The sequence below is a fragment of the Rhinolophus sinicus genome, linkage group LG05 (assembly GCF_036562045.2).
Source record: "Rhinolophus sinicus isolate RSC01 linkage group LG05, ASM3656204v1, whole genome shotgun sequence".
Classification (NCBI taxonomy): Eukaryota; Metazoa; Chordata; class Mammalia; order Chiroptera; family Rhinolophidae; genus Rhinolophus; species Rhinolophus sinicus.
Genome location: NC_133755.1, coordinates 73,352,021 through 73,376,548, shown reverse-complemented (window position 1 = coordinate 73,376,548; position 24,528 = coordinate 73,352,021). Strand labels below are relative to the sequence as shown.

Genomic DNA, 24,528 nt, shown 5'->3' with positions numbered 1-24,528 from the left:
TTATTAATGAAGTTTACTTCTTCTCCCCCATAAACACGTGTTAATTAGGGCAGTCTACATGGTTATAAGAAAGACTTCCCAAAATATAAGATACAGTGTTTTCTACAAATTTGAAGTTTATTTCCCTTTCACATATTTGTCAGGAGGTAGGCAGTCCAGTTCTGGTTAGGTGGCTCTGCCATCCTCAAAATACAGCTCCTATTTCTGGGTCTAAAGTGCTTTCTTCAGCTCCTGCCATCACATACATAGGAGGTCAAATAATTAAGTTTGTGAACTCATCCTAGAAAAAGTGCTACATACCTCATTGCTGAATATCACTACAGTCACCTTCAAAGTACTCCCCTTGGGAAGCTATGCACTGACACCAGTGCCTAGTCCACCCTTGAAAACAATTTTGGAACTCTTTTTCTGGAATGGCCATCAGAGCTGTCATCGTATTACCCTTGATGTCCTGAATGTCATCAAAATGTCTTCCTCTCAATATTTCCTTTATCTTTATTTAGGTAAAGAAAGAAGTAATTGTGGCCAGATCAGGTGAGTATGGAGGATGTTCCAATACAGTTATTTGTTTACTGGCTGAAAACTCCCTCACAGACAGTGCCATGTGAGCTGGTGCATTGTCCTGATGCAAGAGCCATGAGTTGTTGGTGAAAAGTCGTTTTTGTCTAACTTTTTTCACGCAGCCTTTTCAGCACTTCCAAATAGTAAACTTGGTTAACTGTTTGTCTAGTTGGTACAAATTCATAATGAATAATCCCGCTGATATCAAATAAGTTTAGCAACATGCTTGCAACAAGTTCCCGAACTTAGTTGTCAGGCCTCGTATCTGAGCCAGCAGTGGGGAGAAAGAGGAAAGGAAGGGAATACTCCTTTCATTTTAAAAGCACACCCCTGAATTTGTATATACCCTCTGTTCATATTCTATTTACCAGAACTTAGTCACATGCCCACACCCAACTGCAAGGCAGGATGGGAAATGTCACCTTTAGCTATGTGACCAGGCGGCCAGCTAAAACTTGATTACTGTACAAGAAAAGGTAAGCAGATATCAGAGGAAAACTATATGCCTGCCAGAGGCCATTCACGTCCAGTTTCTCCACAATGCCTCCCCCAACTATTTTTCTCAGTGATCTGTCTGCTCTGAGTTCCTGTGTGCTCGCCCCAACTCCCAGCATGTGCTCCCTCGTGGTGGGTAACTTTTTTCTATTCCACATATAATGATTTCATCCCTTAACTCCTATCTTGTCAACTATACCACAATTTACTTTAAAGACCTTTAATGTAATTTATTGTATAATTGTCTCTTTTGGTTAACCTCCAATACTTAGCATAGTGCTCAATTCCAAAAGACAATCAAAAGATGCTTGTTGATTGAAATATTGGGGATACTAGCAGAAAGACTGCAGAGCATGAGGCATTTTACGGAAAGTGAGTCGAATTACATGCATACGAGTACATTGATGTACGTGTGTTTTCCATCTTCTCTGAGGTGATGACTTTTTGGATTAGGGAAGACAAGCTCTTTGGTTTTCGGGCATTCATTTTATAGCTCTGACTGTAATCATTTTAGTCCTGGGAATTATTTCTGGTAGTCAGACATCACAGAGCCTAATCCAATTACGTTTCCAGTTGTGCCTATGTATACCTGCCTCATTGGTGCTTGCGCAGGTATTAGCAATTGATTTTCCAAGTGAATTAATTCTGGGGAAGACTTTCTGAACATCAAGTTTTGTATTGTGGAGCCACAAGGAAATTATTTTTACCTTCCTTTTATTCTTTAAAAGCAGAAGAAATGTTCCACTTTGATTTTTCAAATGTCCAGTGAATCTGGGGGAGTTTCTGTTGAGTATATGGTAACTCTTTTCCTATAATCCATTTGCAGTTGTAGTGTTCCTAAATTTTATAATAATTATCCAATAGAGGATCATGGAAGTGACATTTGTCCTGCATACCAGGTCCAGTATAGCAGCCAAGACCCTATCTTGGGCAGACACAGTGGAGTGAAATTATTGGCACCAGTGACAACTGACTAGTAATTCTAGTTATAGCTTTACTAGGAGGGGAACTTGGGAAAGTAACCTCCCCACCCTGAGCTTCAATCTCCTCCCATGTAAAATATTGACAGTAGTATCTACCTTGTTTTATGGGTTAAGTAAGCGGAAGTGTGTATAACCAGAACACAAACATAAAATGGTGTTGAATTTTTCAATCACTAGCCCTAATTATGTGATATTTAATGTCTTTCTCCAGCTGGGTCACGCCTCTCTTCATGACACCTTGAGAAGATGCTATTAATTTGGGGGTCACTTTATGTTATAAATATTTAGTTCAGTTTCAAGGTAACACTTCAATTTTATATCTTATTCAAAATTCTCTTCCCCCAGCACAAGTCTGACCTGTGTCTCCAGGACTCAGTGCAGGAAGGGGGCTCGGCTTTGTTCTCTCACTTTCTGGTATGGGACAGGGAGGGGGCAGCCTGGCATCTCTCTGTGGCTGATGGCAGTGCTGGCCTTGGAGGTGGTCCTCAGCTCCTCCCAGCACCCCAGGATGTCCACAGGACACCCTTTGCCACCTGCCCTACCCTCAACTCCCGCTTCTGGTCAGACATCACATTTCTTGGTCATCACCTGTGAGCCCACTTCGTCTCCTGGCTGTCAGCACTTCCTTCAACCTTCAGGCCCTGGTACATTTCTCTCTTTTTGGAGTTAATTTATCCTCAATAACCTAGGAAAAGGGAAATATTTCTTACTATGTAACTCAACATCCAGAAGCAATATGGGGAAGGATTAATATATTGGATTATATATTTTTTTTTTAAAAAAAAAAAGAAAAATCTTTGCATGACACAAAACACTCCAGGCAAAGAAAAAAGAGCAATGACAAACTTGGAGTAATTACCTGCCTGCAACTTATACCTCAGACAAAGGGTTAGTATCTCTACTATAAAAAGAACTTCTAAACATGGAGAAGAAACCAACAACTCTATACCGTGTTTCCCTGAAAATAAGACCGGGTCTTATATTAATTTGTATTATATAAGACGCATTAGGGCTAATGTTCAGGGATGTCATCCTGAAAAATCATGCTAGGGCTTATTTTCCGATTAGGTCTTATTTTGGGGGAAACACGGTAGGAATGTGGGGTATAGAAGAGAAATGCAAATAACACCTATAGAGTTACCAAGTTTTACCTATCAGTTTGACCAAATCCAAACGTTGAATGCTACACTCTGAGAGCAGGGCTGTGGGGAAACAGACCCTCTCATGCATGGTTTATGGGACTGAAATCTGACTTTGGCAGTATCTAGTAAAATTCTCTATGCATTTGGTTTTTGACCTAGCAATACTACTAACCTCTAGGAACCTATTTCAAAAATACAATGGCTGAAAAACAAACAAACAAAAAACCCAACCCCAAAGACATATGCATGAGTATCACAGTAACATTCTTTGTGGTGGACCCACTTGAGGTCCATTGATAGGGGACTGGCAGAGACTATCAAGCGTCCGAAAGAAACAAGAGAAATCTCTAGATGCTGCCACGCTGGAATCTCCAGGATGTACTGTTAAATGAAAAGAGCGAGTAAATGTAATATGCTTCCATTCATCTAAGGAATGGGGATATAAATAGATATTTTAATAACATAGGAGGATAAATTGTGTAATGAATGTAGTGACTTACTTTTAGGAGATAGGAGAGAAAAGGTGAGGAGGATAGGGAAAGAAGCTTGACTTTTCTCAAAATGCTTTATATTTATATTTGATAAAAGAGAAACAATAAAAAAAACAAAAAAGGAAACATTCTATAATACTATCTTTGTACTTTTTTTTTTTTAAAAAAAAGGAAGCAAATTATTTCCCGTATCCCTTTAAACCTGACTTCAATGGGTACATAGTATTTATTACCGAGATACCCAAGATTTATTCAACAACCCAAACTTTCCTTCAGAAGTATCTCAGCAGAATGGAAAAACATTCGACAGGGAGAGAGAAATACTGGGTTCTGGGTAAACTTCCAGCTTTCTCTGGGTAGAAACCTCTGATATTGCTATGTTGGTGTCTTTGATCTGCTGACACATCAGCAATGCATGCGACCCAACCTCCTGGTCATTACTCCTGCGACCCTGGGCAAGCCCATGACCTCTCTCACCTCTCCCCTCAAACCCAGAGGAATCCCGTCAGGTTCAGGGGATGGTTGTGAGGATCAACAAAATTCTGGGTGGCAAGGGTGAGGTGTGATACTGTTACAACTGAGGAGAGGTGGGGCTGTGAGGTGGAATGAGAAGTATGAGTGTGAATCCTTTTATAACTCCTTGCAAAACAATTCTAAAAATAAGGCTGAGATCCATTCCCAACTGTGCCAGGGCTGCAGGCGTGTTCTAAATTATACCAGTTATGCACACAGAATGCTGCAGGGCTAGTTTGCAATTAGGGGACATTTGGGTAGGATGAAATTGTAGTTTTTTATGCAGTGCTATTCAAAGAGGATCTTTGGAGTTGCATTCTGGATTGTGCACAATTGTTTTTCCCTTTACACTGGTTGGTGCCCTTCTAACATGTGAGAAGCGGTGGCTGGAAGATTTAGGGCAGCCTCAGCAGGACATGATTTCAGGGGAGGTTTCTCAGGTCCTCCCCGCGCGGCATGGTGGGAAAGTGCCTTTTGGGACTCCTGCCAGATCCTCTGGGAAAGGAACAGCCATCCTGAAGTGTAGATTTGGCTGTTCAGTGACCCCGGCTACCCAAAAGGAGCAGAAAGAAAGTCAGCCGCAGCCTTTCTTCCCTTCCCAGTAAGGCAGTGTTGTGTGCATTCGGTGAATGAGCAGCTCCTGGAGACACGCTTTTTGGAAGTGAGTCTGCCCTTTCAGTCTGGCCATTTGTGATCCTGAATTACAGCTGACTGGAAATTAAAGCCGTGAGCGGGCCCCCACCACAGGGAGTGAGCCCAGGGCCTGCCGGCCGCCGCGCACAGCTCCCAAATGTTTCCAGTACTTGATAATGCTTGCTAACAAGACAAGGGCAATGAAATGTGAATTGGATGGAGATGAATGTGTCATGGAGGCAGGAAGAAATCGTCAAGCAGATGTGTATGGAAATTAATGGTGTGGTGATAGCAAATCTCGGTGCCATGCTCAGGAAAGGGCCCCCTGATGACTGTTTGTTTAGCAGAGGGAGGAGCCTCCTAAGAATGGAAGGAAAATCTGGGGGGCGGGGAAGCCTTCGGATTCTTGCACTTGGTGCACATTAGGGAGCTCCTCCAGCCTGTCTCAGGAATACAACTTAATTCGTGCTGACCAAAGCTTTTCTATAAAAGGTTGAATATTGGTTTAAAAGTGTATTTTCTACCCTCCTTGTGCTTGTGCTCCTTCTCAGCCTCCTCCCTCTTTCCTCACCTGCTCCGCACCCCAGGAAAAGAACCAGGGTAACTTAAGTGGAGGAAAATAAGCTGCACTCAGCCCGAAGGACATATCACAGAGGACACGTTTCCAAAGTCAGCTCCTGATCCCACTCTGGCTGTGAACATTCAGAGCCCTGTCTCAACAGGAAAGTTTTGTAAGCTTAACGTAAGAGAAGCTCAGACCCTGAGGCCCAGGAACTCTGGCAGGCTGGTGATTGGCCTCCTAAAATCCTTGTTTGTATTAAAGGAGAAGAAAATAAGATGAGAAAGACACCACTTTGATGACTGTGACAAAATTCTGATATTTAGAAGTGACACCCCCATATAGATTCTGTAGAGTACAGATTTCACCGTGGAAAATGCCAAAGCATTGAAGACCTGAGTTCTTACTCGCTGAGGAAATTTTGCAATTCACCCATGGGTCTGTGAGCACTTCCAGGCTCACCTCGTATGTTTCCTGCTCCAGACCCAAATCAGTCATTTCCCCCAAGGAACCCTTGTTCCTCTTAATGGAGAATAATACTAAGAAACTAAAATGTGGGTATTAGGTGTGCTCATAGCTAGTGAGGCACCATCGCTTCTAAACTCTTTCAATGGAGACAGATAAACAACGTACTTTTAAAAATCATGGACGCATACTGATACCTTCAATTCAAATAAATTCAACACCACAGAGTTCTTCCTCATTATTGTCCACTCCATATTTGTAGCTCTCCTCTTCTATGTCAGAATCCTGGAACCTCACTGTATTTACCCAGTTGCTCTGTTCTATGACACACACAAAACATTTCAGAATCGTTACATCAACACCACCTCCAACAACAAAACGATTCAGTCAAGAGTTCTTTGCAGGTCATGTTGCTCTGAGAGTAAGTCCTACTAAGTGTGTGTGCTTGAAGTGCTGCATTCAGGTTTCTTCAGCGAAATCTTTTTTTCTGTGTACTCACGATGTTCCCAATCTGATATAGAGTATAGTCATGTATTTGCGTTTATCCATGTTTAGAGTGCTTTAAGATTTTTTAAATTTAATTTTACTTTTATGTAAAACATTTACATAATTCAAAGCCAAAACTATATAAAAAGTAATACTTGCTCCGTCCTTATCCCTTATTCCCTGATCCTATCCAACCCCAGGTTTTGCTGGTTTCTGACTTCATCTTCTTCTGATTCTTTTTGAAAAAAGTTCATAATTATTTTCTTATTTTCCCTCCTTTTATACATGAAGCAGCATTTTATTTACATTCCATATCTTGCTTTTCTTCACTTAATATATAACATATTAAAAATTATTTCATGTTGGTTCAAAGAGCTCTTTGGCTCTCACCTTTTGTAGCTGCATAGTGTTCCTGTACGTAGATGTACCCTCACGTGTTCACTTCGTCTTTTAAGGGAGGACATTCAGGTCATTACTGATATTTTGCTCTTATAAATAATTGCATGATGAAGAACAATGTAAATATGTTGTTTTGCATTGGTAAAGGTGTATTTTCAGCATAAATTCCTATAAGTGGGATTGCTGGGTGAAAAAGTAAATGTATATGTAATGCTGTTAGCTATTGCCTAATTCTCCTCTGTAGTATTACACCATTTTGTTCTCTGTCCAGAAGGTATCAGAGTTGTGTTCTCACTGCCTCATTAAGAGAGTGTGTTGAGCTTTTGAAAGTCAATCTGTCAGATGAAAAGTGGCAACTCAGGGTGTATTAATTTGCATATTTCTTATTATGAGTGAAGTTTTTCATCTTTCATATGTTTAAGGGACATGTCTTTTTCTATGAATTGACTTTTCACATCTTTTGCTAATATTTCTATTGGATATTTAGGGTTTTTTTCTACCTCTCCATTTCTAAGAATTCTTTATTTATTATGGAGATTAGTCTTTTACTTGTGGTGAGTGTTGCAAATATTTTCTCATTTCCCATTTGTCCTTTAACTTTGCTTATGGTATTTTTTTTATGTAGTCAAATTTATCACCAGATTATGAAAGAATTTATCTTATCACTTTTTAAATATTTAGATCTTTGATATGCTTGGAGTTTATCCTTTTGTAAGGTATGAAGTATAGATCAAAAAAAATTTTTCTGAGTGGCTATTCAGTTACACTAACAGAATGCATTTAAAAGGTCTATCTTTCCCCAGTGATTTGGGGTGCCGTGTTTGTCATATAGTGAATTTCCAAATATAGTTTGGTCTATTTGTGGACTTTCTATTCTGTTCCATTGGTCTATTCATTCATGTACCATGTTGTTTTAACTACAGAGGTTTTATGTCATATTTAGCTATCTGATAAGGCTAGTCCATACTAGGGAAGTTTTTTATTTTTATGGCAGCTGAGCAATTCTACTGGCATTTAAAAGGTAAGGGCCTGTGATGCTAGATATTCTGCAAAACAAAAGACTGTTCTGAACAGTGATAAAGCTCCTGGCATCTTGCACAGTTTTCAAATGGCCACTGGATATCATGTATATGAAAACGTATTTCTAATTATCTAAGTCAAGAGTGTAACTGATTCACCTATCAACAGAAGGTATTTTTGCATGGTTTTAATGTATACCCTCTATTCCAGACTTAAAAAAGTATATATTTTTAATCAAGCACCAACAGGATTTCAGGGAAATGGTGTCTCTTTTGGCAATGGTGGGTGTATGAAATGTTTGAGTCACCATGACACACCTGAATGCGTTTGTGCTGGTAGCTACTATCCTAGGAGAAATCTGCCTCATGGTGACTTCTAGTATAATGTAGAACTATTTACTATGAAAACACGTGGGGTTTTTCATTATAAATTACTTTTTTTTTTACTATAGTTAGTGAATTATGTTGATTTTTAAAAATTATGTATATAGATAGCCTCTAATCTATAAAGTTAATTTGAGGGTGCATTGTAAATTATTTGTTATTTTCAGAGCGGGTTTAGAGTCTGATAGGGTTGGGAACCAAGCTTAGACTGAATCCATCCATGTTAAGCCGTTCACCAGTGCACACCATGACTACAGCAGAGTTGGCGGGAGAGTTTGGGTGCATCTTTGCAAAACTGTCAGTGATGCTGGAAAAATAATTCAGACCTATGCTCATCTGATGTTGACACAATGGTTTCCTTTTTGGTACTAGGAAAAATGTATTGCTCAGACAGTAGAATACATAAGACAGGAGGACAAAATACATAACCCAATTCCAGTTTTATCCTCAAGGTAAACACACTTCAGTTTTATGGGTGTTCTCCCAGGTTTTTAATCTTTTAAAATTTTCTATGGCTTTGCAAATGTGTGTGTGTGTGTGTGTGTGTGTGTGTGTGTGTGCGCTCACATGTGTGCACAAAAAATGCTGTATAGAATATGGTTCAAATGCTATTCATTGAGCACCTATTATCTAGAAACTAGATACCAGATCCTAGATACAGCTCCTGCCATCAATGAGCTTGTAAATCAGACAAAACGCCAACATAAGGTAGAAAGCGGTGGACCAGAAGAAAGCACATACTATGTGCAATGGGGATTAGAAGGAGGAGATTCAAAGGGAGAGCACTAGCCCAGCCACAAAGAGGTGGCATTTAACAAAGATTCAAAGGCAATGTCATGGTTTAAAGGGCGATCCCTAGACAAGTATGTCCACATCCTAATTCCAGGAACCTGCGAATGTGACCTAATTTGGAAAATAATCATTCTGGATTATCCAGGTGAGCCTTAAATCCAATGGCAAATGTCCTTATTAGAGAAAGAGGAGGAGAAGACACAGGCATAGAGGAGGAAGCCATGTGAAGACAGAGGCAGGGATTGGAGTGATGCAGCCTCAGCCAAGGGCCTGCCAAGGACCAGCAGATCCGCAAAGCTGGACGGGTGACGAAGGATTGTCTTCTAGAGGCTCTAGAGGAAGCACAGTCCTGCTGACACCTTATTTCAAACTTCTGGCCTCCGGAGCTGTGGGAGAACAAATTTCTGTTGTTTGAAGCCACCTAGTGTGGTCATTTTTACAACAACAACAGAAAACTAATATGGGTGAGTTGCTTTTTCCTTCCTTCCTTCCTTCCTTCCTTCCTTCCTTCCTTCCTTCCTTCCTTCCTTCCTTCCTTCCTTCTACTTTTTATAATTCTAAAGCATACCTATATACAAAAGTGGATAAAATGTAAACCTACAGTTTAATAAATAATCATAATGTGAACACCATGAAAATTATAACATGGAACCCTGCCAGATCCCAGAGCGCCCTTAGCTCTTCCTTACAAGCCCATTGATTTCTCCTGACTTTGGGGAAAATTCGCCACTCTCATCTATAGTTCAATGACTATGCATGTGTCTCTAAGCAATATAATTTTGTTTATACCTGCTTTTGAATTTATAAAGGAGCACACAGCATACATTCCTTTGTCTCCATTCACTCAAGGCTGAGCTTGTGCAATTCATGTTGGTTTGCGTGGCCATGATTGTTCATTTTCACAGTGACATAATACACCTTTGTGTGGCTATGCTATAATTCAAGATCCAGTCTACTTTCCTGGGTATTTGGATTGTTTTCAGTTTGGAGACACTACATTCGGACACATGTACCCTGGTGCTCATGTACTTGAGTTTCTCTAAGGTAGATACACAAGGGTAAAGTTTCCATGTTTGCTCATGTTCAACATCAGTAGGTAATGTCCAGTTGTTTTCCAATGTGGTAGTATCCTTTTATACTCCCTTTGTCCCACATCTTCATTGATCCTTGATATTGTTGCACTTAAACGTTTTTGCCAGTCTGGTCAGTGTGTGGTGGTATTTCTCTGTGGTTTAAGGATGCATTTTTCTGGCTGCTGATGAATTTGACAATGTTTTTCATGTTTATTGTATATTTGGATATTCTCTTCACTGAAATGCCTGATTACTCATTTTTATTGGGCTATTTGTATTTTCCTTATTCACTTGTGGGGTTCTTTATGTATTCTGAATATGATCCTGTTGTGGGTTGTGTTCGCAAGGAAAGAGACTGCGAGAGAGAACTTGTCCCACAGGAAGTTTACAGGGCAGTGCCCTGGTGTCAGCATCTGTAGGAGAGTGATGGATGTGGGACTGGCAAAGGGAGAAGCTGGGTAGTGGTGTAGTCACAACACAGGCTTCAGCCACCCCCATGGAGGCACTGAGTCTAAGATGGCCTTGCAGAGTTGACATGAGTTGGGGCAAGATGGTGGCTAAGCCTTTATACCCACACTTGGATGACTCATTTGCAGCAAGCTATGGCTGAGAAAAGTGTGTGACACTAGGTAAGGTGGCTCTCTTCAACTGAGGACAGTCCCTGAGGTGTTGGCAGCCAGGAGAATGAGTTCTTCTGTCCTGGGGGTAAGGTGGGGTTGGGAGGTCTGGGGGCGATACCACAGCAACCACTGCAGAGCCCTTTGGCAGCTCTGTTCTGTCTTACCTTTCATTCTCTAACAGTCTTTTTACGGGCTGAATTGGGTTCATGTTTTTCTCTTTGAAAAACTATTCATCTACATGTGGCTAGCAGTAGTGGAGTGAGACCTTGGTCCCAGGGCTGTCTGACACCTGAGCTGATGCACATAGCCGTGATATTATACTTTCTACTGTCTCCTAGAATCAGTATCTGGCTAAAGTCTGACATGAAGGTCAAATGTCATTCAATTTTTATTAGAATTGTTGAAGTTCCCTTGCGTCTATATTTGAACTGTTTTATGGGTTGAATCATGTCCCCCCAAAATTCATGTGTTAAATTTCTAACCCTCATTATCTCAGAATGTGATTGTATTTGTAGATAGGGTATTTAAAGGGGTGATTAAGTTAAAATGAGATCATCAGGGTGGGGTCGAGTCCAATATGACTGGTGTCATTATAAGAAGAGTCCTCTCATTGGGAGACAGACACACACGGAGGAAAAGGCCATGTGAGGACACAAAGAAGAGCCATCTGCAAGCCAAGGAGAGAAATCGCAGAAGAAACCAACCCTGCTGACATTTTGGTCTTAGACTTCTGGCCTCCACAATTGTGAGAAAATGAATTCTGTTGCTTAAGCCTCCCAGTCTTGGTACTTTGTTATCGCAGCCCTAGCAAACAAATCCAAGTGTCTTTCTTTTTTTATAAGCAAAAGTTCTTAATTTAATATAATTGAGTATATCAATTTGTTCCTTTATGCTTCTATGTCTTTTTTTCAAAAAGTGTTTCCTCCCTTGAGTTCAGGAAGGTAATAGTCGATGCTATTTTCTAAAAGATTTAGTTTGTAGGGAAGGGAGGGAATTCACGATTGCTGGTTGGAAGGACAACAAAAGAAGGGTGTTTAGGGAATGGGATAGAGGCAGAAAAGAGAATAGGCAAAGTTTCCTGTATAAGTTTCCTACTGTTGCTGTAATAATGTACTACAAACTTCATAGTTTAACACAACACAAATGTGTGCTCTTTTGGTTCTTGAAGTCAGATGTCTGAAATGGGTCTCACTGAGCTAAAATGAAGGTGTTGGCAGGGCTGCATTCCTTCTAAGGGAGGATCTGATTCCTTGACTTTTTCAGCTTCTAGAGACCACCTGTATTCGTTGACTATGGCCCCCTCCTCCATCCTCAGAGCCAGCAGGGTCAGGCTGAGTCTTTTCCATGCTGCCATCTCTGGTTCTCTCTCTTTTGCCTCCCGCTTTCATTTATAAGGACCATTGTTATTGTGTTGGGCCTACCCACATATCCAGGATAATCTCTCCAGTTCAAGGTCAGTTGATTAGCAAGCTTAATTCCATCTGCGAACTTAATACCACTTTGCCACATAACATAATATATTCACAGATTCTGGGATTAGGATGTAGACATCTTTGGAAGCCATTGTCCTGCCTACCATGGTTTCCTACCATTTTATTGGCTACTACTATTGCTTCCTTTCCTGCAACCACCTCAGAGGAGCCAGTACACTTTTCCACATGAAATCTGGGTGTTCCCACTAGAGCTGAGGAATTGTCTCAGGAAGGTTTTCTGCTCATTATCAGCATTCCTGATCAGGCCTGAGGCCCCACCATTCTTAATAACCAGCCTTGGAAGAACAACGGCACTATCATTGGGTTCCAAGGCTCTTTTTGTCTGAGCAGCATCAAGCGTCCCCTTTTTATGTTCGTCCCCGTGAGGAATGGTGGAAAAGCAGGGAGCAAATGTTTTCTCATCTGAAATTAGGTCATTCTTTTACCCAACTCAAATCATTCAGCTTCTAAATCTGTGCATGCAATCTTGGCACCGAACACCCTAAAACCAGCTAAGTTAGTCCAAAGTTGGAGAGTAGGTGGGAGGAGAGGAATAATTATGATTTCAGATGAAAGTGAGGTTGCTCTTTACTTTCCACAATTGAACTGGCTGTATTCCCAGCTCAGGATAAGACTTTGTATATTTTCTTGCAAAGTAAGAAGCAGATTTTAAAAATATGTGGAGAGATGTATGCTCTCTCCTGCGCTTCGTCAAATAAGCAGCATCCAGGATCTCCTCTGGTGTCACGTCTCACTCCCAGCCTGGGCTGTTCTTTTGTACTTGGCAGGCATGTGCCTGAGCCCCTCTTGTCTGGAAGCGCATTGGGGTCTGTGAAGTTCAGGGCCCCAGGAGCACATAGCATATGAGTATGGCTTCTCTGAACACCTGGAATAGAAAGGGATCCCCTCAGTGAATATTGGTTCATGAAGCCCACATTTGTTCATAATGGTACCTCACTAATCTCTTCTTACTTGAAGCTGTATTTCTAGGCATAGAGTTTCCTTTCCTTATTCTCTTTCCTTTTGGGATGTAGGATGGGCTTGGGAGAAGGAGATGCTGTGGGTGAGGACATCTTTCTTACTTGTTCAGTTATGTTCTCTCTCTCTCTCTCTCTCTCTCTCTCTCTCTCTCTCTCTCTCTCACACACACACACACACACACACACACACACACACACCCCCCTCTGGCTATAAACTAGATCTAAATCATTTCAAAGCCTGACTTTAACTTCGTGGTAAACCACTACTCACTGCTTTGAATTTTCCGAAATTGGAAATACTGAGCATATGTCCCCCTAGGCATCAGGGAAAAAGTATTTTCTTGTTCACAGAGATGTCACTTCTTTTTTCCAGCAAAATTCTGCCCTGCAGCAGAGCTCAGCTGTGGGCCTAAGTAGAAATGTGACTAGAAAGTAAGTAGTAATATGACAGACTTGTTTTTTTCTTTCTTTTAACCAGTGAATATTGTCTCCTTTAGAATGGTCACTCTAAGAGGCTAAGCATTTATTCCAGTTATCTCCTTTTGGGAAACCGACTTTAGCTCCTGCCTCACATTTTGGGGTGGGGTTAATTTCCAGTATAAACAGATCTGTATCCTTGAGGAATGTATTCTTTTGGGAACCAACAAAATTCTTTAGAGCCCTGATGAGAAAGGTGAGTGATCAAGCATGATAATGCCACATTTGATTAAAATATAAAGATGTTATTCTAGTGATTCTCAAAAGAGTCCATGACCTGTGGGGTAGATCTGAATCTTCGTGAGGAGAGGATGCATACATTAATACACAATACTATAATTTTATGTTTGAAAAATGGAAAAACACCTATTTAAAACTTTAAGTAATATTCAGGAAAAACATGAGGTCTTTAGGTTTGTAAAGAGGGGAGTAAGGTTATCCATGTTTAAGAAATTGCTCTCAAATGATGAAGGAAATGTTCCTGTGTAGCCAGAAAATGAGCTGTGAACACGAGTCCCCTAAGGTCCTTGCCCGAGGACCATGCCACTGCTCTCTCTGGAGTCTGGATGTAGCTGCACCACCTTCACCAGCAGCTCTAGCCTCAGGTTCAGGGTCTTGTGTGAGTCCATCTGATTGCGCAGCTGGGACAGTTGCTGGAACCTGGCCCCAGAGAGGCTGGCAAAGTGAATAAGCTTCACAAAGACTCAAAAGGTGTGGCAGGTCTCAAATCTAGGAAGCCTGGACCAAACAAATGATGGATGTCCCCTCTGTGACTCTCTATGGAAAGCAAGGAAGGAGGTGTATTTTTGGACTGGGCCAGTGGAGATCAGAGATATGGGACCTGGCAGTATATGAACTAAAGAAGAAGTAAGTCCCGCCATTGCCTTACCTCCCCTTTTTCTTACAGAAATCTTGGGGAGGATGTGGGCATCCACAGATTGTAGAATTAGGAGTTCAACATACTCTTACCTTGATCTCATGGGGTTGATGGGCCCCAGATGTTGTTATATGATCAGCCTCTTTCAATAACAAAATATCTTTGAAAATAAAGAAAATCTATTTAGGGTAAATTATTCCAAACCATAGTTAAATAGCTAACATGTTCTGTGACTATCAAAGTTTGACTCCAACTGGCTGTGTGTCTATAGGTAAGCCACTTAACCTCTCTGGGTTTCTGTTCAATGAAGGGTTCTAGCAGTTTTTGATCAATATTTTGCACTCTGTGTTCACAATTTAGTCGATTTGTTTTAGGGAAATTTTTTCATGTACTTTTTTGAGTTATAATTTACATAAAGTACAAAAGTATAAAGTATACAACTTAATGAGTGTTTTAGTTTGGCCTGACAAAACAAAAATGCCGTGGGCTGGTGGTTTAGAAATAAACATTTATTTCTCACAGTTCTAGAGACTGGGAAGTCCAAGATCAAAGCACTAGGAAATTTGATGTCTGGTCAGAGCCGACTTCCTGGTTCATAGATGGCCATCTTCTGGTCGTGTCCTCATCTACCACAAAGACAGGAGACAAGCTCTCATGTCACTTATTATAAGGGTACTAGTTCCGTTCATGAGGGCTCCACTCTCATGACCTAATTACCTCCCACAGGCCTCACCTACTAATGCTGTTACATTGGGGTTAAGGTACCAATTTATGAATTTTAGAGGGTCATATTCGGTCCATAAATGATTTTTACATATATATGAGTACACACACACACACACACACACACACACACACGCACACACGCACATACACACCACCCTGGTCAAGGGATATGGAGTATTTCCTACCTCCAGAACTCTCCTCTGTACGCTTTCCAGTCAATATCCCCCAAACAGCTGCTATTGTGGCTTACACACCATAATTCAGCTTTGCCTCTTCTTGAACTTCATATAAAATAGAATCATGGGCCGACCTGGTGGCTCAGGCGGTTGGAGCTCCGTGCTCCTAACTCCGAAGGCTGCCGGTTCGATTTCCACATGGGCCAGTGGGCTCTCAACCACAAGGTTGACGGTTCAACTCCCGCAAGGGATGGTGGGCTGCACCCCCTGCAACTAGCAATGGCAACTGGACCTGGAGCTGAGCTGCGCCCTCCACAACTAAGACTGAAAGGACAACAACTTGAAGCTGAATGGCACCCTCCACAACTAAGATTGAAAGGACAACAACTTGACTTGGAAAAAAAGTAAAAATGAATAAATAAATAAATAAAATAGAATCATGTGGTATACTTTTTCATATCTGGCTTCTTCTATACATGATGTTTGGAGATTCATTCATGTCATTTCAGGTAAACTTTAAAATTTTGAATTTGTAATTTGGAACAGAAAAAATATTCTTGGTTAAACTAGATCTGTGGTATACACCAGAGAATGTGGAGACCTTCGGAGTCAGCAGAAAGTCCAGTGGTGTCTCCTCAGAGATCTGCCAACTTGGTGTGAGCTGCACCATGGGATTCAATACTGATTCGGGACTCCCTGAGATTTTTGTGACAACTACAGTAAGGAAAGGAGAGAGGAGGGGATGGAAAAGAGCAGGAAGAGGGGCAAGAGGGAAGGCGGGGGCAGCTGGCTAGTTGCAGGAGTTTGCGCTTCCTCTTAATTTTCTGGCACAGGATGTTCTCTCAGAGATGAAGCACAGTTGTATAAACAGATCTGTGCCTGGAATGTAGGGAGGGAGGGGAGCCAAGTAAGGCAGGGACCACTGGAAAACAGGAAGAACTTGCCTGAAATAGAATAGCTCACGCCTTCAGAAAGGAACTTCTTGAGAATTCATCAGGCATAACTGAAAATCAGACACAGTGCAAACAAAAGCGTGACCTGGCACCATGCTGTTCACTCACCTATGATGTCACTACCCCTTATCCTGGCTCCACATGGGCTGATGGAAGAACTAGACAAGCTGAGGACCTGACAGGTTAAAGGCTTGTCATTAACCAGCAAGGTGAAAGTGGTGTTGGCATTGGTCGCGTCTTCCAGTCCCCACCTGACCTGAGCTGCTCCCAGTATAAAGGCACTTCTAATTTCCAGCAAACTGCATTGTAATTGTGCAATATTTCTTGAGGGATGGATCATGGGCTTTTTACCTTTTGAATCTTTGTTCACGAGCAAATGTACATCATGAAAATTCCACTCTCAACCATCGTCTCCTAGTGTAACAGATTTTCATCTCTTTACCTTTATTTTTCTTAACTGTGAATATTTTAATGAAGCCTTTAAAACTTTTCTTTTGCCTTGACCAAAGCTGATTTTGTATTCTACTCCATTCTCTGGTCATTTTATTTCCCCCTGATCTATTTTCAGATCCCCCTTAAACAAGCTGCTGCTTCTGTTTCAGGCTAATGAATTCCACAGGCTAAAGGACAGCTGAGGGACTGGATGCTGCTGCTTTCCGTTAAGCCCTTTGGCCTGGCTGAAATCATATCTTTAAAAAGCAATGCAAAATCCAGGGCCAGTGAAAAATTGTTCCATGCTCTAAATTGGCCATCCCTTTACATGGATTGGAAAAAAAAATGGAATGAACAATAAAACACCAGAACCCACTTTTAGAATGGGTAAAATCCAAAAAAACTGACAATAGCAATTTCTGGCAAGGATGTGGACCAACAGGAACTCTCATTCGTTGCTGGTGGGAATGCAAAATGGTGCAGTCACTTTGGAAGACAGTCTTTGTTGTTTCTACAAAGTTAAACATGCTCTTACCATATGATCCAGAAATTACACTCTTAGGTATTTACCCTACTGATTTGAAAATGTATGTGCATTCAGACACCTGCACTCAAATGTTTATAGAAGCTCTACTCATTATTACCAAAACCTGGATGCAAGCAAGATGTCCTCCAGTAGGTGAATCGATAAACACACTGCGGTGCATCCATACAATGTAATACAATTCAGAGATTTTGAAGAACAGACTATCAATCCACTCAACAACATGGATTAACATTGAATTGTGCTACATATAAATGTATTATGCTAAGTGCAGGAAGCCAGCCTGAAAAGGCTGTCTATACTATGATTCCATTTACATGACATTCTGGTAAAGGAAAAACGATAGAGATGGGAAACACATCAGTGGTGGCCAGAGGCCTGGCCAAAAGGAGGGTTGAATTAGAGGAAGCACATGGAACTTTTTAGGGCTGAGACACTGTTTTGTACGACACTATAGTGGTGGAGACATGACTGTGTTTATCAAAACCCATGTAGTCTTAGAGCACAAAGAATAAACCTTAACGTAGACAGATTATAAAAAACCAGTTAAGAGGTTAGGAGACTGCAGGATGAAATGCAGACTGACAAAAGAATCTGTGTTACAAATGTATGACAATCTCACTGAAGAAGGTTGGGGGAAAGGTGCTGTCCTGAGTAACTTTGAGAATGAGTGGAGTTGGTAAGATTGAAGACAAACTGCACATATGTACTTGAACTTACAGGTGGATGGGTTAATAATTCTGGTATTGCTGTATACGCATAGTTGGAGTAACAGAATTAGTGCAAGATGGAGGATGATGGGAGCCAGGCCTCTCACTATTGCAGTGGGAGTTTACAGACAAGCAAGGGGGAAGCCTAGAAGGAAGCATGTGGTGCTCTGTGAGCGTCAGTATGAGGCATCAGTGTGGCCCCATGTTTAACTCTATATAGATACAGATGGATGACTATAGACATAATTATGGATATGTGTATACACACAGGTAAATACACACTCATATATTTCCAAGTTCTGTCTACTGAAAGGGCCTAGAAACAATGATACTCCAGTGGCAGTGAGCACACCTGCTGTTGAGATCTTGCTTTCTAATATCATTCTTCAACAAAAGGAACCAGGGCTCCTTGGAAATGGCTGAGTCTAGGATGATACAGGGATGTAGCTGGAAATGAAATTAGAGCACCTTGTAGTGCCAGAAAATAAGGAAGATTTCAAAAAATAAAGCTGTGGGGTTATGTCAAAAGAACACAGAAACCAACTGAAATAACTCCCAAAAGCCAAAGCTAGAACAATTTGAGCAAAAAAAATTAAGTAATGTTGGATTACAACCCAAAGTATAAAATAATATTCGTGTGTTTGTATTTAAATAAATGATTGAATAAATAAATGGGAGAGGGATAGACAAATCTCCTGTACAGAATTTCAAATAATTGATATAAATCCTCAAGGAAGTAGAGCATAGCTCCTGTCTTCAAGTGTGGGCTGTGCTTGGTGACTTCCTGCCAAAGGGTACAGGATAGAAAAAGACGGTATAGGGGGCGGGGAGAATAACTTTATAGTGGAGAAGACTGACAGATTCTGCCTCAGCCAGGTGGCCCTGTGCAGCAGCATCAGTGGTAAGTCATGCTGATAGCATGTACCCTTGACCTGCTATGACAAGAAAGCCACTTCACCTCTGTGGTCTTCCTTCCCAAATCCCATAACCCTATCTAATCATGAGAAAAACGCCACACAAACCTTAATTGAGAGACCTTCTACAAAATATCTAACCAGTTCTCCTCAAAACTGAGAAGGTCATGTATACTCATAGAGGTTGATGTAAATAAGACTGACTTCATCTTTGTAGTACCCCCTTCCCATTTCTTTTCTATTTAAGTTTTCATGCTGTGAACTCTCACCTAACTAGTCTCAGTCAGCACCAAAGCCACAAAGTAAATGACTAGCTATGTCCTGTAATCTTACACAGTATAACCATAAAGATTCCCATCAGTAATGGCCAGAATGGCATAGCAACCAAGATAAATATCAAACTAGGTGCTGGTGTCGATTGTAAGTAATTATCCATCATAAGATCACCAGGACGTATGGTTCCTGGCTCACGCTGCATTCTTTGTCCTTTTGTCTTGTCAATCACTAGTACTTTAGCTATATTATAAAACATATACTGTAGCAGCTGTCTAGCAGTGGAGATTAGCTGTGTGGACAGTGGGGCCGGGCCATCTTGCATTCTGACTCTATCCCTGTAAGTAACAACAAATTCTCTTATAATCTATGGAGTTGCCTGCATTGTTTTTTGGTCTTAGATACCTTCACTGTACCTTCGCTCCACCCTCAGACAGCTCATTAACATTAACATAGAAAGTCTGAGAAACTCTCACATTCTACAAATGCCAAAGGAGACATGATGAGTCAGTGTAACATGGTGTCCTGGATGGGATTCTGGGGCAGAAGAAGGACGTTATGTGAAAACTGAGACTATCTGAATAAAGGATGGATTTAGGTCATAATAATCATCCATCATTGTTGGTGCATTAATTGTGACAAATGTACCACAATAATGTAAGATGTGAACAATAGGGGATTGGGTGTGAGAAATATGGCAACTCTGTATTAGCTTTGCAACTTACTACAAATTTAATTCTAAAATATAAAATTTACTTAAAATGGAATGGATGAATATAGCTAATATTTATACTGAGGCAAAGAAACTTTTTGTTCACCAGGATTCCTCTGAATTTGATCACGAATGTAACAATTTGTTTAAAAGAGATGCTTTGGTAAGTGCTTTTGGAATCAAGGGTGGGCCTCCATGATCCAAAGGAGAGATAAGGAGGTGCAAGTGTTTTGCACAAGGATGTATTCTGTTCAGGAGCGGGCTCAAAGCAAGCAGGGGGAGAGCAATGCCTGGAGAAGTCAGGGACTGCTGTAGGAACACTGCAATGAATTAGGAGAAAGCTTCCTTGGCCTCCGAGACTTCAGCAAAGTCTCCTGATTTGTGAAACTTCTGGTGTGAGTGAGTTTTAAATTTTTTTTTAAAGGTTGATTAAAACTGTTTAATAGGAACAATCTTGGAGAAGCAGAACTAGCTTTGATTGGATTATGGCAACATACAACTGGGAAGGACTCCACAGGGAGGATCAGATTGCACAGTCCTTACCGCTTCTAGAGACTTTGCATTAAAAAGACGACTGATGAGACATTCTACCCTCTTTTGAAAACTGTCAGCCTTCCACATAGGCTATGAGATACTTTATTTACATTTAAAAATAGCTTTTCTTCTTCAGTGTAGTGGAAATGCCCAGGGATCAGTCACTGAACTCCCTCCCTAACACAGGTGCAGAACAGCGTTATTGATCTCTGGATTTGTCCAGTCATTCCAAATGTCATCCAGGTGGTTATTGAAATCCACGAGCGTTAAATAGGACCGGCGTCCAGGAGAGATGCTGAGATCCTCTGGGCCGCTGGCCAGTCTTCCCAGGAATCACAGTGCGGGTCTCTGCACGCCGTTTGTTTTCGCGGTGTTCGTACACGTGGATCGTGGGTACCACGCAGTCCCTCGTAAACTGCGTGTTGTCTACCATGACGACAGTGGTATCACTGAAGCCCTCGGCGATTCTGGAGGCCACCTTTTCTGCAGCCTGGTTTGGACTGGCATCCTTTACTCATTCATTAGCTTGATAATAACCAGCAATCATATAGCTATTATCTTTGCACCGTGAATCAGTCAGGGCGAGGGCCAGGGTGCGGTGGAAGAGGGGAATACAGCCCACGAAGAGGGTGCGGTGGGCGCCCGGACCGCCCAGGGGCAGGTGCTCCTTGCGGGGCTTCTGCTTCTCGGCCACCAGCAGTCCGTTAACGGCGCAGTGAGGGTACTCGGCGCCATGCAGCACCGTCTTGCAGTTGGCCTGGTGGTCAGCTTCACTGCGGGCATGCTGAGCCCGGGAGGGCCCCGGAGGCCCTGGGGCCGGCTGAGGCCTGGAGCCGCTGCCCAGCCACGCGGCGCTTGAGCGGGAAGCGGGAAGAGGCGCCGGCTGCCCGGTGCGGTTCCGCGGCTGGCAGAGGCCCCACAGGCTCAGGCCTGCCCCGGGCTGCGACCCTCCGCTCGGGATCGGTGAGCCGCCGCGCCGGCCTCACACTCAGCCAGCGCCTCTCCTAATTTTTAATAGAAAACTGGTAAAGGGGCCGAGTTAGGGTAAAGAAAGAAGAACGAAGGAAGTCAAAGCTTTAAGCCATTTTAAGAATCTACAAAGACTTCAGTTAGTTCCCTCGAGATTAACAGGAACCTTCAGGAAGTCACTGAGTTACCCACGCCTGCCACTGAGGATTTCAGGGTGATGGGACCTAGATGTCAAGGGGCAGACAGACCCCCAGGTAATATCTGGATAGACACTGTTTTAAATTATTCACACACACACACACACACACACACACACACACCATGGTTGGGTATTGGCCAATTTGTAAAGCAAGCTAGTGTCATTTTTGGTTTTCTTTCCCATCCTACCTGTTTTCAATGTCCTTTTCCCGTCACTTTCCCCTCAAACTTCATTTCTATGATATTTCTTGCATCTTCTACACGTCACAAATACCATAATCTCAATAATTAAGTTCTATTGGCATTTGTCCCACAATAATCAACCCAGGGGGTGGGGGGAGAATCTAATAAATTAACTTCTAATGTTTTCACACTTTGGTTTTAACTTGAATAGGGAAAGGTATTTTGGGTGGGCTATTGGTATTAAAAATCATACATTCATGCAGTGATTCTCCAAGTGGGGTCCCTGGATCAGCAGCTTCTGCACCTCCTGGGAGCTTGTTAGAAATGCAGGTTCTGGGCCCCCCCCACCCCCCCCACCCCCCCTCCACCCCCCGCAGGTCTGCTGAGTCAGCTGGGGGTTGGCCCAGGAATCTGAGTCCTTCACAAGCCTTCCAGGACGTCCGGGTGTTCACTCAAGTTTGAGAACTGCTGATTTTAGGGACTCCCAATTCTTCTCCATCAGGCCGAGTTGTAGGGTGGGAATCATACACTACGAGTGGCTTCCAAATTTAACTGCACAGTCGAATCACTGGGTAACTTAAAAGACAACCACTGCCTGGGCTCGTCCCCAGAGGTTCTGATTCCTGCGTTGTGTTTTAAAGAGCGCTCTGAGTGGTTTTAAGGTGCAGCAGTGCTGAGAACCCCCACTCCACGCTCCAACCCAGGCCTTGTCTTACCCTCCTCCTAAGGACACTGGCTCAAATTTGAGCTAAAAAGAACAGGGATCAGCCTTCCCAGGAGAGCTTGTTAAACCATCTCAGAGTTCTGACTCAGCAGGTCTGGGGTGTGGTCCAAAATGTTGCATTTCTAACAAGGGAGGCCGATGATGCAGCTGGTCTGGGGACTGCACTCTGAGAATCACTGGTCTAAGGTGCAGATCTGAGTGTATAGCTGTCACCTCACTGCCATGCTGCCTGCCCTCCACGTCTACACAGAGGGACTTTTGAGAAGCATCGGGTTGGATTTGCTTTGAAATATGGCCTGTCCCCTCTCCATCTCAGAATCCCCCTCTTACTGCCCGCCTCCTACAGCACACACAGCGTGTGATCTGCTGAATAATGGTCCTCGAAGCTGTCCATGTCCTGATCTCTGGATCCTGTGAATGTTCTCTTATTTGGCAAAAGAGACTTTGTAGCTGTGATTAAGTTTAAGATCCTGAGATGGGAAGATTGTCCTAGATTATCAGGTGGGCCTGATGGAATTGCAAGGGTCCTTAAAAGAGGGAGTCAGAGGGAGGTTTGACACAAATAGGAGATACCACAGCAGAAGTAAGATGCTATGTAGCTGGATTAGGAGACAGAGAGTTGAGGCACAGGCCAAGGAATTCAGACAGGCAGCTCCAGAAGCTGTAAAAGGCAGGGAAATGGATTCTCCCCTGGAATCTCAATAGAGAGCGTGGCCCTGCTGACACTTTGATTTTAAACCTGAAGCAGTGAAACCGATTTTGGATTTCTGGCCTCCAGAACTGTTAGAGAATAAATGTGTATTGAATTAAGCCACTGAGTTTGTGGTAATTTGTTACAGAAATCACAGGAAACATACACACACACACACACACACACACACACAGTAAAAGGAACAAGAGACCCTGGGAGGAGTCAAAATCCTGTATGGAGCTTTCCAGCAAGTTTTCCTACAACTCACTTTCTCTCTACAACTCTGTGAGTAAGCAAGGAAGGTATTTATAATGTTCCCATTTCACAGATGAGGAACCAGTTCTAGCCACTGCCCCATAGTACATAGGCAATCCAGGATTCAAACCTAGTCTTTCAGATGTCAGGTACAAGTCTCTGTCTCATGGTTTCTGCAGATCTCCCCTCTGCTGGCTTAGCACACTCCCAAAGTTAATTTTCTTCACTGAGAATAGTGATTTACTTTCTGCTTGTCACCTGCAAGGAATTACTCCCAGTGCCTCCCTCTGTAAGCTGTTGTTCCTCACCGCATCAGTTGGCAAGAATTAAATCACTGCTGCTCAGAAAGTGCCAGGACATCTGCTTGCAATCATCGCCCCCAGGGAACCAGGCTCTCTGACATTGCAGCCACCCTTCTTCCCACCAGGGTCCAGAGCACATTTTTAGAGACATTTAGGTAAGGTGTTGTGATGGAAGCCGAATGCTGGACAAAGACTGCCTTTCAAAAATCTTCACTGATCCAGCCTGTCAAGCCCAGGGGTTTTAAACATGACCCCCACCAGCCAGTCATTGCTTGTCTCACTCTGCCACATTCAAGCAGCCCTTGGGTAGAGAGAAGAAGTAGTCGTGGTATAAGCAAGGTTGTTTCTGCAGGCCTGACCTGGACACGACCATCTGTGTGAAATGGGTCATGTTCTGGATAGAAATAACAGGGCCTCCTCTACCCAGAATAAGAAAAGTGTCAAAGCAAAGGGTGTGTATTGTATTCTGGTGTGCGTCAGGAACTGGATTAACACAGACCTGCTGTGTAGGTGGAGGTCAGGGTCCTAGCATTGCTGTGATCATGGCAAGCTCGGACCACTGGTTAATTCTCACTCACAGCAGACACGCATGTGTAACAGAGTTCACATCTATCACTTCATGAGATCCCCTGACAACCCTATAAGGATCTCATTTGCAAATGAGGACATGGGAGGCATGAAGTCTTCAAGAAACTTGCCCAAGGTCAAGCAGCTGGGAAATGGCAGGGTGGGGATTTGAACCCGGAGTGCCTAGGTCGGTCGGTTCTCTGATCTATCCCAACAGGCTGCTTTCTAATAACAGCAGTCTTTT

At 42.5% G+C, this 24,528-nt stretch overlaps 1 pseudogene; it reads right to left on the bottom strand.

The window, feature by feature from the left end:
* Positions 1–20,572: 20,572 nt before the first annotated feature.
* On the bottom strand, positions 20,573–21,178 carry LOC109435857 (ER membrane protein complex subunit 8; annotated as a pseudogene).
* Positions 21,179–24,528: the final 3,350 nt, after the last annotated feature.